At 46.5% G+C, this 14,418-nt stretch overlaps 1 long non-coding RNA gene across 3 annotated transcripts in view; it reads right to left on the bottom strand.

Moving 5' to 3' along the window:
* The window catches only part of LOC144767017 (uncharacterized), a 118,129-nt gene that overhangs the window by 67,551 nt on the left and 36,160 nt on the right, over window positions 1-14,418 (bottom strand). The window lies entirely within an intron of this gene.

Genomic DNA, 14,418 nt, shown 5'->3' with positions numbered 1-14,418 from the left:
TACATCTCGAGGAATGCCACAAATAAATATAGGTACAAAAGGGGGTGGTGATGGACTGAGCATCTGAACCAATCAAACACTCACACCCAGTCAAAAGATCTGGGTTTGATCCATCACCGTTCTTTAGCCCACTCTGCCACCCCAGTTCAGACATTGCTATATGCAAATCAGCCTGACCCTGTGCCTCATGGGAACAGTCCAGCCCGAACTGCCAAGCCATGCCTTCCCTGGACCGGAAACAAGCTTCCGAGGACCGGTTTCTGGCATTGAAGCCGTCTTCAGCCCGGCTTGCTTGAATCCAGTGGCAAAGTGAGCAAGGGACTCACGTCTGAGCATACCCTGCCACACTTATGGCGGCCAAAGCGGTACAAAAGGGGGTGGTGATGGACGGAGCATCTGAACCAATCAAACACTCACACCCAGTCAAAAGATCTGGGTTTGATCCATCACCGTTCTTTAGCCCACTCTGCCACCCCAGTTCAGACATGGCTATATGCAAATCAGTCTGACCCTGTGCCTCATGGGAACAGTCCAGCCCGAACTGCCAAGCCATGCCTTCCCTGGACCGGAAACAAGCTTCCGAGGACCGGTTTCTGACATTGCAGCCGTCTTCAGCCCGGCTTGCTTGAATCCAGTGGCAAAGTGAGCCAGGGACAAATAAATATAGATCATCCATATATGGCAGCAGTTTAGCTTCTTTTCCACACACAATGCCACTTATAGACATTCTGTCATATCTACATTTGTTTTCTAAATTCTGGTTTTAGTCTGTTTTTAATCGGAAATAGTCACGCTCTGACTATTGTAATTTTTGTGGCATCTGTTGTGCTCAAGTACCACGTCAGTGGACTCAGTTGCAGAAGGAGGCATACATAAATGAGCTGATGCAGATGTAAACATTGTCTGTTAATGGGACACATTTTGCATACACAGTATGTACATGAGGCTAGAAGTAAACAGACCCATAAAATTATGTCAACACTAATATTTAACGTGCTAGGGAGCTGAAACCTTTTCCGCATACATAAAAAGTCTTTAAAAAATGAATCCAGATGTAAAAAAAAGAAGGCAACTATTCCTATTTCGTAGCTTCCGCTAAGGATCTACAGACATTTGCCAATATTTAGCATATGGTATGCATTTTAACTGGAAATTCTGTGGAATGATATATTTAGCAACTTATTTTTATTATAGTGACTCCTTAAGTACTGTAAACCTCAGTATTGCTTGAGACAATGATTCACGTGAGGAACTGTATGTACCATGACGCCTTTCCATTTCCAGTGCTTCTATACTTTGGAACTTTTACAGCTATAAAGAAGTTGAATTGTATGAGCAATGAAACTGCGCATGATCTCTCATAACCGCTTCTGTGAAAAATAGTTCATGTGCGACCGAATTCTTAAACCGCTTTAGTGGCCCCACCTCAAGGATGTTGTCTGCCATTGGCTCCAGGTGTGAACCAATACCTGTGTTCGTTATTCCTTTTTTAAGAGGTGCTGAGGTGAGGCTGGCACCTGGGAAAGATGGATGTGAGGGAAGCAGTGGTTTCAGGACTTTGCCCTTTGCCTTCGTTCTATGAGGTCCTCTCGAGGATTACCTCTTCTGGTGCCACTCAACCTGCTGCAAGTGTCTCTCATGCACTGACCACCTATGACAGATTGAAGTGCATTCTATACATATTCTGACCTAAGGCTGATCATTTGGGAATATGATGTAGGTGAGAGCAGCTGGATAGTGGCTTTCTGCTCAAGTCTCAACACTTCCAAGGCCATGGCTTGAGACCCTTGGTGAACCGCCCAGCTTCATCAGCAATTTAATCAGCAATTCTAAGGTTATAAACCCAAGATCTCTCAAATTCAATCCAGAGGACCCAGCAGACGGATGGGCATCCTTCTTCAGGCATATGTATAATTTACTTTACGTAATGGTTCAGTGCACACAGCAGCTGTTCTCTGTAGAGTCACAACAGATCCTGTTTAATTCTTTTTTACAATTATGCAAAATAAGGACTTATTCATACATTCGGCACCTGATCATCTTTCTGTTTTTTAACTGAAGAACTATAGGTAGGATACAGAGGCGCAGGTATCAATGTTGCAGCAGGGCCACCGGTCCCCAAGAGCCAGAAGGGCTCATTTCACCCAATCACAGTAGTATTTTAATATCCATCCAGGATTCAGCTGCATGTTTTTCGCGCCTGGATTACGACCCATGTCACTAACGCTATGCCGCTGTCAGCACAGAGAATAAAAAGAAGACCATTACTAAATAAATAGGTATCAATCAATGTTTGTTTGCCTCGGGGCCTCAACCTGACAAACCTCCATTGCAGCTCTTTATCGGATTAAATTAAACATTTGCAGACGGTGCAATGCACCTGAACTGCCCGAGGCAAGTTTATTTCTGGGCATTGAATCCGTGATTCAGACAGTGCGAGACGTGTCTCCTGTACATTGTCATATTCCCGCCCTGGGGTTTTATAGTTTAATCATTTGAAAGGTGGGTTGTAGAGATGACAAAAGTACGTAAACAGCAGCAGGTCCCGACGGGCAGGAACGGCTGCAGCTGTGGAAAGAAGCTCAAAGACGTGCTTGCGTTTGAATTACGGATGAGACAGCCAGGTGAAGACTATGCGAGCACGAGACCTAATCAAACGCATTGAAAAGTTCACTCAGAGTCCTGACATCTTTTGATACCAATGGCATCTGTAAATGCAACTTAAAACCGCAATGAAGCGTTCAGGGCCTCACACAGAAGTCTCAGAAAGCTACCTGAGCTGCCAAGGTGTCTACTGAGTGGAGGAGAATCAGAACCTAAACGCACGCACACACACCTGATCCACATAGGTGATTAGGCATTCTACCCGAAGTTCTGAATGCATTTAAAATATATGGGCCCTCATTTATGTGGCCTTGCGTCAGTTTTGCGCTTCTGATGCGTCACTTTTTGTGACGCATCGGCGGAGTAAAACATGCCTCCTGTTGCACTCTATTTACAAAGTGACGCATCTAAGCACTTTGTAAACCCCTGTGCTACATTATACCTGCGTCAGGTATAATGTATGCAGGGGGGCCTTCCCCCGTAAAAAGCCTCGTAGAAGTGCCGCAGTGAAATCTATGAGATTTAATTGCGCCATTTCTAGGACGCCGTTGCGTCAAAATCTTGCGCCTGACTCACAGCAGGCATACGACTGATGCAGGCCCTTTCACATGGGGCTTGACCCATGTGAAAGGACGCATTGCTGGAGTTGCATCACTTTTGTGACACACTCCAGCAATGCATCACTTTTGCGCTTACTGATACGTCAGAAATACTGACGTATCTGTAACTGCTTGCGTCATACATTAAATATGACGCATCAGGTATGTCGCAAGGAGTGCGCACTGAGAAGTGACGCATCGCTGCTTTCACGCAGTGATGCGTTATTTCTCATAAATGAGGCCCATGGGGATTTGTCGATAGGTCAGTGACTCCAAAGGGTTTCACATTACCGGCTCATAGTCATATGTATACAACCACACAGAGTTATGCATGATCTTTCTTTATAAAATAGGTCTATGCGAAATAAAGTTAAAAGTGAAGTTACAAGTCCCAGCATTCACAATACTGTTAGCTGAAAAACAGGACCGTCACCCACCGGCAAGAAGCTTAGTGCATTAATGAAAAGAGCAGAGTACTTGGCAGGACTGGTTGCATACACTGTGTGTGCTACAGGGTAGGGCCATCCAAGGTGCGCATAGAACTCGCCTGCTTCAGCACACGTGAAGCGAGAGAGAGGTCAGATAATTAAATACATTGATCATAAATACAATTAATGTGTTTCAATTTCAACATTGACTGCAAAGATATGGGGAAGGTTACTACTTTAATTTAGTAATAACTTAATGAAATGCTTTTAAAGGATACTATTTGATTGTTAAATTAAGCAAATTTAAATTATTTAAAATAATATAAATACAACATTATAAAGTGAATTTAAAAGTTTGGTCACAGGTATAAAATTAAATTAGTTAACATATAGTTGAAATTAAGTACTAAAGCTGTGTTAGAGGCCTGTGCTAGAGGCATAGGGGCATATTTACAAGGGAATGGCAGAGCATGGTGTTAAGCACAATATGCCAATGCCATGCTCCGCCATTCTGAAAACACTAGGGTGCGCCATATTTACAAAGATACAGTGCACCCCTGCATTTCCCCTAGCGCTGGCGCTAAATGCAGGTACCCTTGCACCATAGTGCAAGGGTGCCTGCTTGGAGGGAATGATGGTTTATGTGCAGGAAGGTGCCCCTTCCTGCGCATAAACCATCACAAATGGCGATTTGTAACTTCTATGTGTGCTGATTTGTGCAGCACACATAGAAGTTGAAAATTGTATTTTTTTAAAGTATTGTTTATGTGCAGGAAGAGACACCTTCGTACACAAAAACAATCATTCATGGCGTTTTGCTGTTTCTATGTCTGCTGCTCAATTCAGCACACATAGAAACATCAAAACGAGGAGAAATTAAGCATGTCTCTTTGTTTCGCCATGTTAAGACCAGGTTACCCCAGGTGGTACAGGATAAGGTATATTCTCAAGATAGGAGTCTCAGGTTACAGGATCACTAGCAACTGTTAGTATTTGTAAAGTAAGTATTTGTTTGGGTAGCAACTAACAAGCCCCACCACCAAGCAACATTTGGGTACATGAAATATGCCCCATAATATGTAAATGCAAGAACGGTTTGGGCTGAAACGCAAATATCCAACACCAGCAAAAATAAGTAATGTCTGGGTGTGTTTACTATTCATCCAAGACACGTAACAATTAGAATGATTTTGAGTGCAAATCAGGTACACCATCACCAGTAACTGCATGTCTGTGTGAAACCCAGTACAAGAAAAAGCAAGAATAATTTGAGTGCAATGCAAATGTCCATCGCCAGTTGTCATGTAGTTCCTAAGAGTCCCCCAGGACCTGCAGGTTTTGGATTACCTAAACTGAAGGCTTGGTGTACCAACTGCTACTAGACAACCCCACAGGATAAGTCAGCAGTTAGACCAGCTAGCTCTACAGTGCCACTACCACCCCCCTGTATTCTACAGTGGTGTAGGTAGTCTCTGGCAACCACTGAACATGACAAACCTGATTCCTCAGGGATGGTGGAAACCGGTACAGTACTTTTCGATCAGACACTCGTGCTTGCTTTCTCTCAGAAAATACACAGGATAGTGATTAGGACATTTCAATAAATATTTAAATATTTATTGGTCCAGCGACAGCCTTGTGTAAAACACATGTGCTGCGACAATCAGGAGACAGAAGCATACAAAAGATATTGCTAGTACCAATATCGTAAATAGTAGATACATTTCTACCATAGTACTAATAAGATGAACAGAAGCAGTTCAGATGAAAATAGTAACACTTGCATATTCCTAAAATGTGTGCCCTAAGTAATTTGCCTAAAGGTACCTAGCCTAACTCGGATGTGTAGGTGTATATGCATATAGCTGTGTGTATCTGTAGCCAAGAAACAACTAGGGATGAACCAGTCCCCTCACCTGATGGTTGGGAATGAAGGACCCCGTCTCTGCATCGAGGATGAGAACCCGCAAGGGATGTCAGCCCACTGCTTGTCGGAGATTCGGCATGCAGGATCCCGTCTCAGCTTGGAAGGAATTCTCCTTCAATTTGTAGGGGTAGTGAGGGTCTTTTATACTAAAATGATCACTCCAGGGTTTTTCCTAGAATCAAGTTGTGCGATCATGCACAGCTGGCTGTTGGCCAAGGATGAAAAAAAGTGGTGACCCTTAAACAAAATAGATCTGCCGTGCCTGGGGACATGTTTATGTAAGTCAGGTACAGGGAGGTACAGGGATTCTGATAGAAGACTAAGAGCCTAGTGTTGAAGAGACATGAGCAAGTTATTAGGGAAAAGGTCACCTCTTTAGAATCGTTATAGTCATGTGGACGGGATAATGTATGTAAACCGGGGTATCTCTGCTGAAGACCTTGCAACCTGGAGATCAAAAGTTTCTGGGGCTGAAGGTAAGGCTACATTTTGTTGAAACACCATGGCTTTCAGTCTGCTCAGCGAATCAAACCTAAAGGAAAAAAGGATCTGCTTCTGATGGTTACCCCCACTTTATGCTTGATGTTACACTGTTATTGACTAGTCTGACTGGGACCCTGCTAATCAGGACCCCAGTCTATCTGCTTTCTCCTTAAAATGTTATCAATGTACTTAGGTACACTCCAAATTGGATACTGGGGTACCCTTGTCAGTCCCTAGTATATGGTACACATCTCTCTCCTCCTGGCCATGGGAAAAATCGCCGAACGAATTGTTAATTTCCAACTGTCTCTCTTTTTAGAGACCAACAATCTCCTGCGCCATTCCCAGACAGGGTTCAGACCGGGGCAGGGTACCGATACCGCACTTCTTGCCGTAGTCGAAGAGGCACGAACCATCGTAGACGCAGGAGGATCAGTGGCAGTGATCCTCCTCGACTTAAGTGCCGCCTTCGACACGGTGGACCACTCCATTCTTCTCCACCGACTCAGCTCAGCTGGAGTTTCTGGTACCGCCCTGTCCTGGATCAAATCCTTCCTGGGGGGTAGAACCTTTCAGGTGTCCGACGGACCTGTGCTGTCCAAGTCGTTCTCCCTTCAGTGTGGGGTTCCTCAGGGCTCCTCCCTGAGCCCCACACTTTTTAATGTCTACATGTCCCCCCTAGAGGACGTCATTACCCCATTTGGTATAAAAACTGTCATGTATGCTGATGACACCCAATTGGTGGTCTCTTTAAACCACTCAAGTCAAAGTCTGGACAACTTGGCGGACTGCCTAAATAACATCCATTGCTGGATGTGCGAATCTCGCCTCAAGTTAAACAGAGAGAAATCCGAGATTCTACTGCTGGGCAACCCACGCAAACTCCCAATGTCCCTCTCTTGGCCTCTATGCATGGGCTCACCTCCTACCCCGAAGGCAGAAGTCAAGAGCCTGGGGATCTGGCTAGACCAGGAGCTTAGTTTGAAGACCCAGGCCAGGAAAACCTCTGGCATTAGCTTCGGTCTCATCCAACAAGCACGAAAGATCCTCCATCTTCTCCCCTTCCAATCTAGGAAAATGCTTATCCAGGGTCTGGTGAACTCTAGATTGGACTACGGAAATGTCCTGTACCTAAGAGCTCCGGCCGCAACCTTAAAAAAACTGCAATATGCCCAAAATGCAGCCGCCAGAATTCTTACAGGTACCAAGTCCAGATGCTCGGCCAAACCGGCCCTCAGAAGTCTCCACTGGCTCCCGGTCAAAGAAAGGGTCACTTTTAAGGCCTTATGCATCACACATAAGCTAATGCACGGCAAAGGCCTGCCAATCTTGAAATCCCTCATCAAACCCTACCACCCTAACAGACAACTCAGGTCTGACTCTCTCTCCCTTGCCTGCATTCCAAGAATAAACAGAGCTCGATCAGGGGGAAGATTGTTTTCCTACAATGCCCCTAAACTGTGGAACTCTCTTCCGCTGTCCATTCGAAGAGAACACAACTTACTCACTTTCCGCAGGCAACTAAAAACTTGGCTCTTTCCATAAACCTAGCTCTCCCCCCTCCCCCTCTGGAATAATAGGTTGTATGCCAGCGCTGGGACGCCCCAGGGTAGCTACGCGCTTTAGAAATCTAAAAAATAAATAAATAAATACCCAGGGCATAGATACCATAGAGGCCTCCCATGGGCTGCAGCATGTATTATACCACCCATGAGAGGCCATGCAAAATGGAACAACAGGCCTGCGACTGCCGCCTGTGGAACCTGGTGCTTCCACCACTTACTTTAGATACAGGTTTACTATATCTATAGGGCACTAGACTTAAAACCTACCAGTCACTCCTCTAGCAGGCCTTGACAATCCTGAAGGCAGGGTGCTGGGTTTTACATGAGAGGGGGTCCTTACATGAGCAGAGCTCCTCTGCAGACCATTCTCCCAGGTTGTCGCGGACGCAGCCAGACATATAGGTAGAGGTGCATTATATGCTCGCGTAAAATGCTATCTCGAAAACAGCTGCAACAAAACATGTTGTGTTTGGTATCAAACACCTCGGAATCATACCTCCACACCGGTAGCCGGTGAGGGAGGTATGATTCCACCCTTCTGAAGTAAGCTACGTGGGGTCACTGGTCTTCCCAGTATCAGCCTTCTCAACACGGGCATCTGCCAACCAGAGACACATTTCTGCCCTCCTGCTTCTGAGCCAATCTCGAGCAGGGGAAGGCAGGCCAATAGGCATCATGTCACAGGGAGGTGTGATCACCTCCCAGGCAGGATTTAGTGTATTGGGGCTGGGTCGGTGCCCTTCGAAAGTGCCTGAAAGTCTGTGGCTGGAATTGCCCTCACTGGCATCATCCCCACCACCTGCCTGCCCATGTCCAGTCGCCTGCAGACTCTGCACTGCAGTGGTGACTTGCTCCAGTGCCCTAGCGACATCCTGGCAGCATTGCACAATTTGTATTTGCATCGCTAATGATCGATGCGACAGCTAGGAGGTGGCATTCCCAATGATGTGGTTCGAGCGTGTGTACGCTGACAGGCGGGTCAACAGCTGGCGGTGGCGGCTGTGGTTGACATCCTGCTGGGATACCAGGACCTGGCTGTTTTCCCGGACAGCAGCCGTCATGCTTTCCATGTTGTCACTGAGCTGTCCCACATTACGTGCAGTCTTGGCAAGCTGCAGGTGGATTGCTGCCAAGTGACGTGCCTGCTGTTGATGTACAAGGAGCATCCGACGCTCAATAGACAGGCCAGGTACCCTGCCGGCGCGTGGTGTTGTGTTGCGCGGCTCCCTCACCAGTCCGCAGGACTGTGTACATACAGTGGCTGTGCACCTTGTCTGCTTCCGTGCTGCAGCTGTAGTTGCCAGTGCCACTGGCATTAAGTATGGGCAAAATTTGGGAATTCTGGTTCATCACAGCACCCACTGGTTCACCCCTGCCACCCTCTGGTACAGCACTGTCACCCTCTGGTTCACCACTGCCACCCTCTGGTTTACGACTGCCACCCTCTGGTTCATCACAGCACCTCTGGTTCACCCCTGCCACCCTCTGGTACAGCACTGTCACCCTCTGGTTCACCACTGCCACCCTCTGGTTCATGACTGCCACCCTCTGGTTCATCACAGCACCTCTGGGTCACCACTGCCACCCTCTGGTTAACCACTGTCACCCTCTGGTTCAGCACTGCCACCCGCTGGTTCACCACTGCCACCCTCTGGTTCACCCATGCCACCCTCCGGTTCACCACTGCCACCCTCTGGTTCACCCCTGCCACCATCTGGTTCATCACTGCTACCCTCTGATTCACCCCTGTCACCCTCTGGTTCAGCACTGCCACCCTCTGGTTCATCACTGTCACCCTGGAAACGCCTCCTAAAAGTGGCTGAGTGAAATCAACAAGATTTCACTCAGTCTCTTTTAGGCCAATGCTGCGTCAAAACCCTGCGCCTGCTTGAAGCAGGCGCAAGGCTTGATGCAGCATTGGGGAGATAGGGCCCCCCAGAGCATTGCTGGAGCTGCGTCGCAAGCGCGACGCAGCTCCAGCAATGCGCTGCTTTTACGGCACAGATGCGTTACGCATCTGTGCCGTTTTTGCCACATGGTGCGACGCATTGTAAATGTGGCGCACCATGGGTGGCGGAGCTGCGGCGCACAATAACTGGCGCATCCCTGGGGATGCGCCAGTTATTGTAAATCTGCCCCTATACATTTAGCCAACGAGGGAGCACTTACTGATTAGACATTAGAAAGTACTCCAGTTGAGTAGAGGTATTGCACAAAAAGGTGGCATCTTCGTGGACAAACACGCAGGGCGGGATTTATTCTGCCCCCTGTTAGACTTGTTTTTTGTGCCCTTCTGCCCTCTGTTAGACTCGTTTTTCCCTTGTTTTTCTGCCCTTCTGCCCTCTGTTAGACTCGTTTTTCCCTTGTTTTTCTGCCCTGCCCCCTGTTAGACTCATTTTTGTGCCCTTCTGCCCTCTGTGAGACTCATTTTTCCCTTGTTTTTGTGCCCTTCTGCCCTCTGTTAGACTCGTTTTTTGTGCCCTTCTGCCCTCTGTTATTCCCTTGTTTTTGTGCCCTTCTGCCCTCTGTTAGACTCGTTTTTTGTGCCCTTCTGCCCTCTGTTAGACTCGTTTTTGTGCCTTTCTGCCCCGTTAGACTCGTTTTTTGTGCCTTTCTGCCCTCTGTTAGACTTGTTTTTCCCTTGTTTTTCTGCCCTTCTGTCCTCTGTTAGACTGGTTTTTTGTGCCCTTCTGCCCTCTGTTAGACTCGTTTTTCCCTTGTTTTTCTGCCCTTCTGCCCTTTGTTAGACTGCTTTTTGTGCCTTTCTGCCCTCTGCATCACCACATCATGACTCAGCGCTACCCCAGCATCACTCAGCACCACCACATTATCACTCAGCACCACCACATTATCACTCAGCACCACCACAGCACCACTCAACGCCACCACAGCATCACTCAGCGCCACCACAGCATCACTCAGCGCCACCACAGCATCACTCAACACCACCACAGCACCAATCAGCACCACCGCAGTACCACTCAGCGCCACCACAGCATCACTCAGCACCACCACATTATCACTCAGCACCACCACAGCACCACTCAGCGCCACCACAGCATCACTCAGCGCCACCACAGCATCACTCAACACCACCACAGCACCAATCAGCACCACCGCAGTACCACTCAGCGCCACCACAACATCACTCAGCACCACCACATTATCACTCAGCACCACCACATTATCACTCAGCACCACCACAGCACCACTCAGCATCACCACAGCATCACTCAGCATCACCACAGCATCACTCAGCACCACTACAGCATCACTCAGCACCACCACAGCACCAATCAGCACCACTGCAGTACCACTCAGCACCACCACAGCATCACTCAGCACCACCACAGCACCAATCAGCACCACTGCAGTACCACTCAGCGCCACCACAGCATCACTCAGCACCACCACATTATCACTCAGCACCACCACATTATCACTCCGCACCACCACAGCACCACTCAGCATCACCACAGCATCACTCAGCACCACCACAGCATCACTCAGCACCACCACAGCACCACTCAGCACCACCCCAGCATCACTCAGCACCATCCCAGTATTACTCAGCACCACCATAGCACCACTCAGCACCACCACAGCACCACTCAGCACCACCACAACATCAATCTGTGCAACCATTCAACAACAACTGGTTCAAATATGTTCTCTCAAAGTTTCAAACTGTATTACAAATGTCACAAAAAGATGTTAATATTTCACTTCTGTTCTTGGTTTTCGTCACAATAAAATACAATGAACATAATCTTCACAAAAGTTATTTACAAAAGTTTAAGCTATTGCCATCATAAATTAAAATCACTTTTATTTAAGTATTAATTATTTAAAAAAATTAAAAGCCATTGTAATTTGTAATATCAATACAGCTAAGTCACGTAAATACAAAACATGTTGCATTACAAATGCTATAGGTGTCACATTTGCGAAAGTTATAACTATTGGCATTGTAAATGACAAAGCTATTAATTTAGCTATTTTCAAAACCAACACATAAATAATAAAAAAGGGTCATTTACAAGACCAATAGCTCAAACTTGCCTAATGCGAGACCTATTGCATTGCAAATGCTTGTTTTTATATCTGTCAGTGCTTCCTGTTGAGGTTTAAATTTCGTGACTGGCGCCTCATTGCCTACTTGTAACTATTCTCTGACCCTGCTTCAAGGGTCAGAGCAGGGTCAGAGAATAGTTGCAAGTAGGCAACGAGGCGCCAGGAAGCACTTACAGGCTTACAGCAGCAGGTGCCCAAGTTGAAGTTAATTTCTTTGTAACCCTTTTGTAAAAGGTTACAAAAAATTAGCTTCAACTTTTGCACCTGCTGCTGTAACCCTGTAAGTGCTTGGCTGAAAATGCGTCCCCGCTAATTCGCGGATTTTACCGCGATTTCGCGAGATTCGCGGATCGCGAAATCGCAGAAAATCCACAAATTCCACGAGCGGCACGATTTTTCAGCCCATGCTTAACTGGCATGGGTGTAACTGGGGGGGGTTGTGGCGCGCCTGTTGTTGCAGGGGTGGTCCTGTCCACAGGAGCAGGTGGTGGTACCACTGCTGCTGGCACTGGCTGTGATAGTCCTGGTTGAGGGTTAGGATGGCCCTCTCCCTCGGTGTCCTCGGGATTGTCCTCAATGTGAAGGGCCTCACTATCGGTGCTGGGATGTTCTGCGCCACCTGTGATGTAAATGGGACGGTGATTAATGACATGTTTCTTGCACATGGGAGGTTGCTACATGCATGCAGGCTAGCATTCCCTGACTGGCTTTAGGAATGACTCTCACTGGACAGGTCTGGCTATATGGGGCTAGCTGGAAAATGTGGTCACACTACAAGTCCCACAATGCAATTGGGCTTTTCTGGTGTGCATGGCCTACATGACTGGGGTTTCTAATGGGTAGCTCGGGAGTCATGGCCATTGTTAGGGGACAGGGTTGTAGTTGCATGGCACTTACCTTGGGATTCTTGGGTGAGTCGGGAGGAGTCCAGCCGGGTCACCCCCACGCATGCCTCGGGATTCAGGGTGTCTTCCACAAGGTACTCCAGTGGGGTGTTGGGTGGTACAGTGGGCTCGCCTCCTCCGGCGCCCAGTCGCTCCACCAGCCTCTCAGCAATTCTCTCCTTAGCACTCCCCCTGAGGTCATACCACCTCTTTTTCAGCTCTTCTATGGAGCACTGGGTCACTCGCACTGCATTTACTTTAGCGCGGATGCGCAGCCAAATGCGCCTCTTCTCCGCCTCTGGCGCCCTCCTTGAATCCTTCCCAAAAAGCCGGTCATGGTCTTTGGTTACTTCCTCTATCAAATATTCCAATTCCTGCTCGGAAAATTTGATTTTTCTTTTCCTTGCTGAGGCACTGCTCCCTGCTGCTTCCTGGGACATTTTCTGGGGTGGTTTATCTCCTGATTTGCAGCTGAAGGTGGTCTGTAGTGGAGCTCTGACCACTGCTGCTTCCACTTTCAGGATAAGTGTGCTGAATGAGGGAGGGAACTGCCTGCTACCTGGTTGTGATGTCATCACTGTGCTCGAAATGCGACTTCCCGTTTTTGCGATCTCGCAATTAGCGAGATCGCAATTTGCGATCTCGGTACTTGCGGGATAGCAATTTCTACACTGAAAAAGGCTGAATCTGCGATTTTATTTGCGATTATAGCAAAATCGCAAACGGCTATTGCGGTCGATTGCGATTCTCTTTATTTAATCGCATTTCTTCATGAATCCCATTCTGCGAATTCTGAATTGCGATTCGGTAATTTTCACAATTTGGAATTCACAGAATGTGACTTTGATGAATCTGGGGGTAAATAACTTCCATTCAAAAGTAATTCAAACACAGAATGAATCATGGCATCTGGGGAGCCTTTCAAGTAACAAGAAAAGTTTGATTTTGACGCATTACATTTCCATGAAGCGACACTTCTTTTCAAACTAAAGACCCACTTAAAGCCTTCCTACAGTCTGTACCACTTAAGAAACTCCAGTGTTCTTATTTCTGCACCTACATCTATACAGTAACTCCTAGGTCTCCTGTATGAACCCTTCACCCAATGCTTCATACCTGCCTGCTTGGATGTATCTAAGACAGTATTGAAACTGAAATGTTGTGATTGGCAGTGTGAGATAGCCATGAATTATGGCATTTGGTTTAAACAAAAATATGTTTAAATGCCAGGGTGCACTGTTCAAAATGCCCAATAAGGTGCTATGAGTTGAAGTTTACAAAGTATTAGTAATAATGTTTCAAGTTGAATCATATGTTAACCTTGAATTTTTGAACCATGTGATCCACAAATGTCATCATTTGTATACCTGCCACTGCGTGGTTAATCATAAAACATCACCAACACCGTCATTTATACTTGAATAAATGCAAATTTCAAACAAGAGAAAAACACATAAAAAACATAAAAAACAATGATTCTTTCTGTATATGCAATTTTTATATTAGAAATGTAAATGTTCCAATATTCCATCCTTCAACAATGTGTCCAACATTTCCCAATGCATTTCGGTGGAGGCACCTTCATCAGGGGCACACTGCAAAAATATATACATGTATGTGACAACTTTTCGAATACATAAAATAAAAAATAAACCAATGAGTTTCCACTTTTTCAATATACACTTTCTTTTGAGTTAATTAGCTTCACCAGCTCAAATTACTGTATTTACCAAAGTTTCCAGGTGATAATAGTGACCATTGTGCACATAACCAAAGTGTTGTGCCATTAATATATGTAACTGGGGAGTGCAAAGAGTGCTATTTTCAGAGAGACACGCAGTTATTGTGTTTGAT

This window comes from Lissotriton helveticus, chromosome 7 (genome assembly GCF_964261635.1).
Source record: "Lissotriton helveticus chromosome 7, aLisHel1.1, whole genome shotgun sequence".
NCBI classification, from domain to species: domain Eukaryota; kingdom Metazoa; phylum Chordata; class Amphibia; order Caudata; family Salamandridae; genus Lissotriton; species Lissotriton helveticus.
Note: the sequence above shows the minus strand (reverse complement) of the source record. Positions and strands in the feature narration are given on the sequence as shown.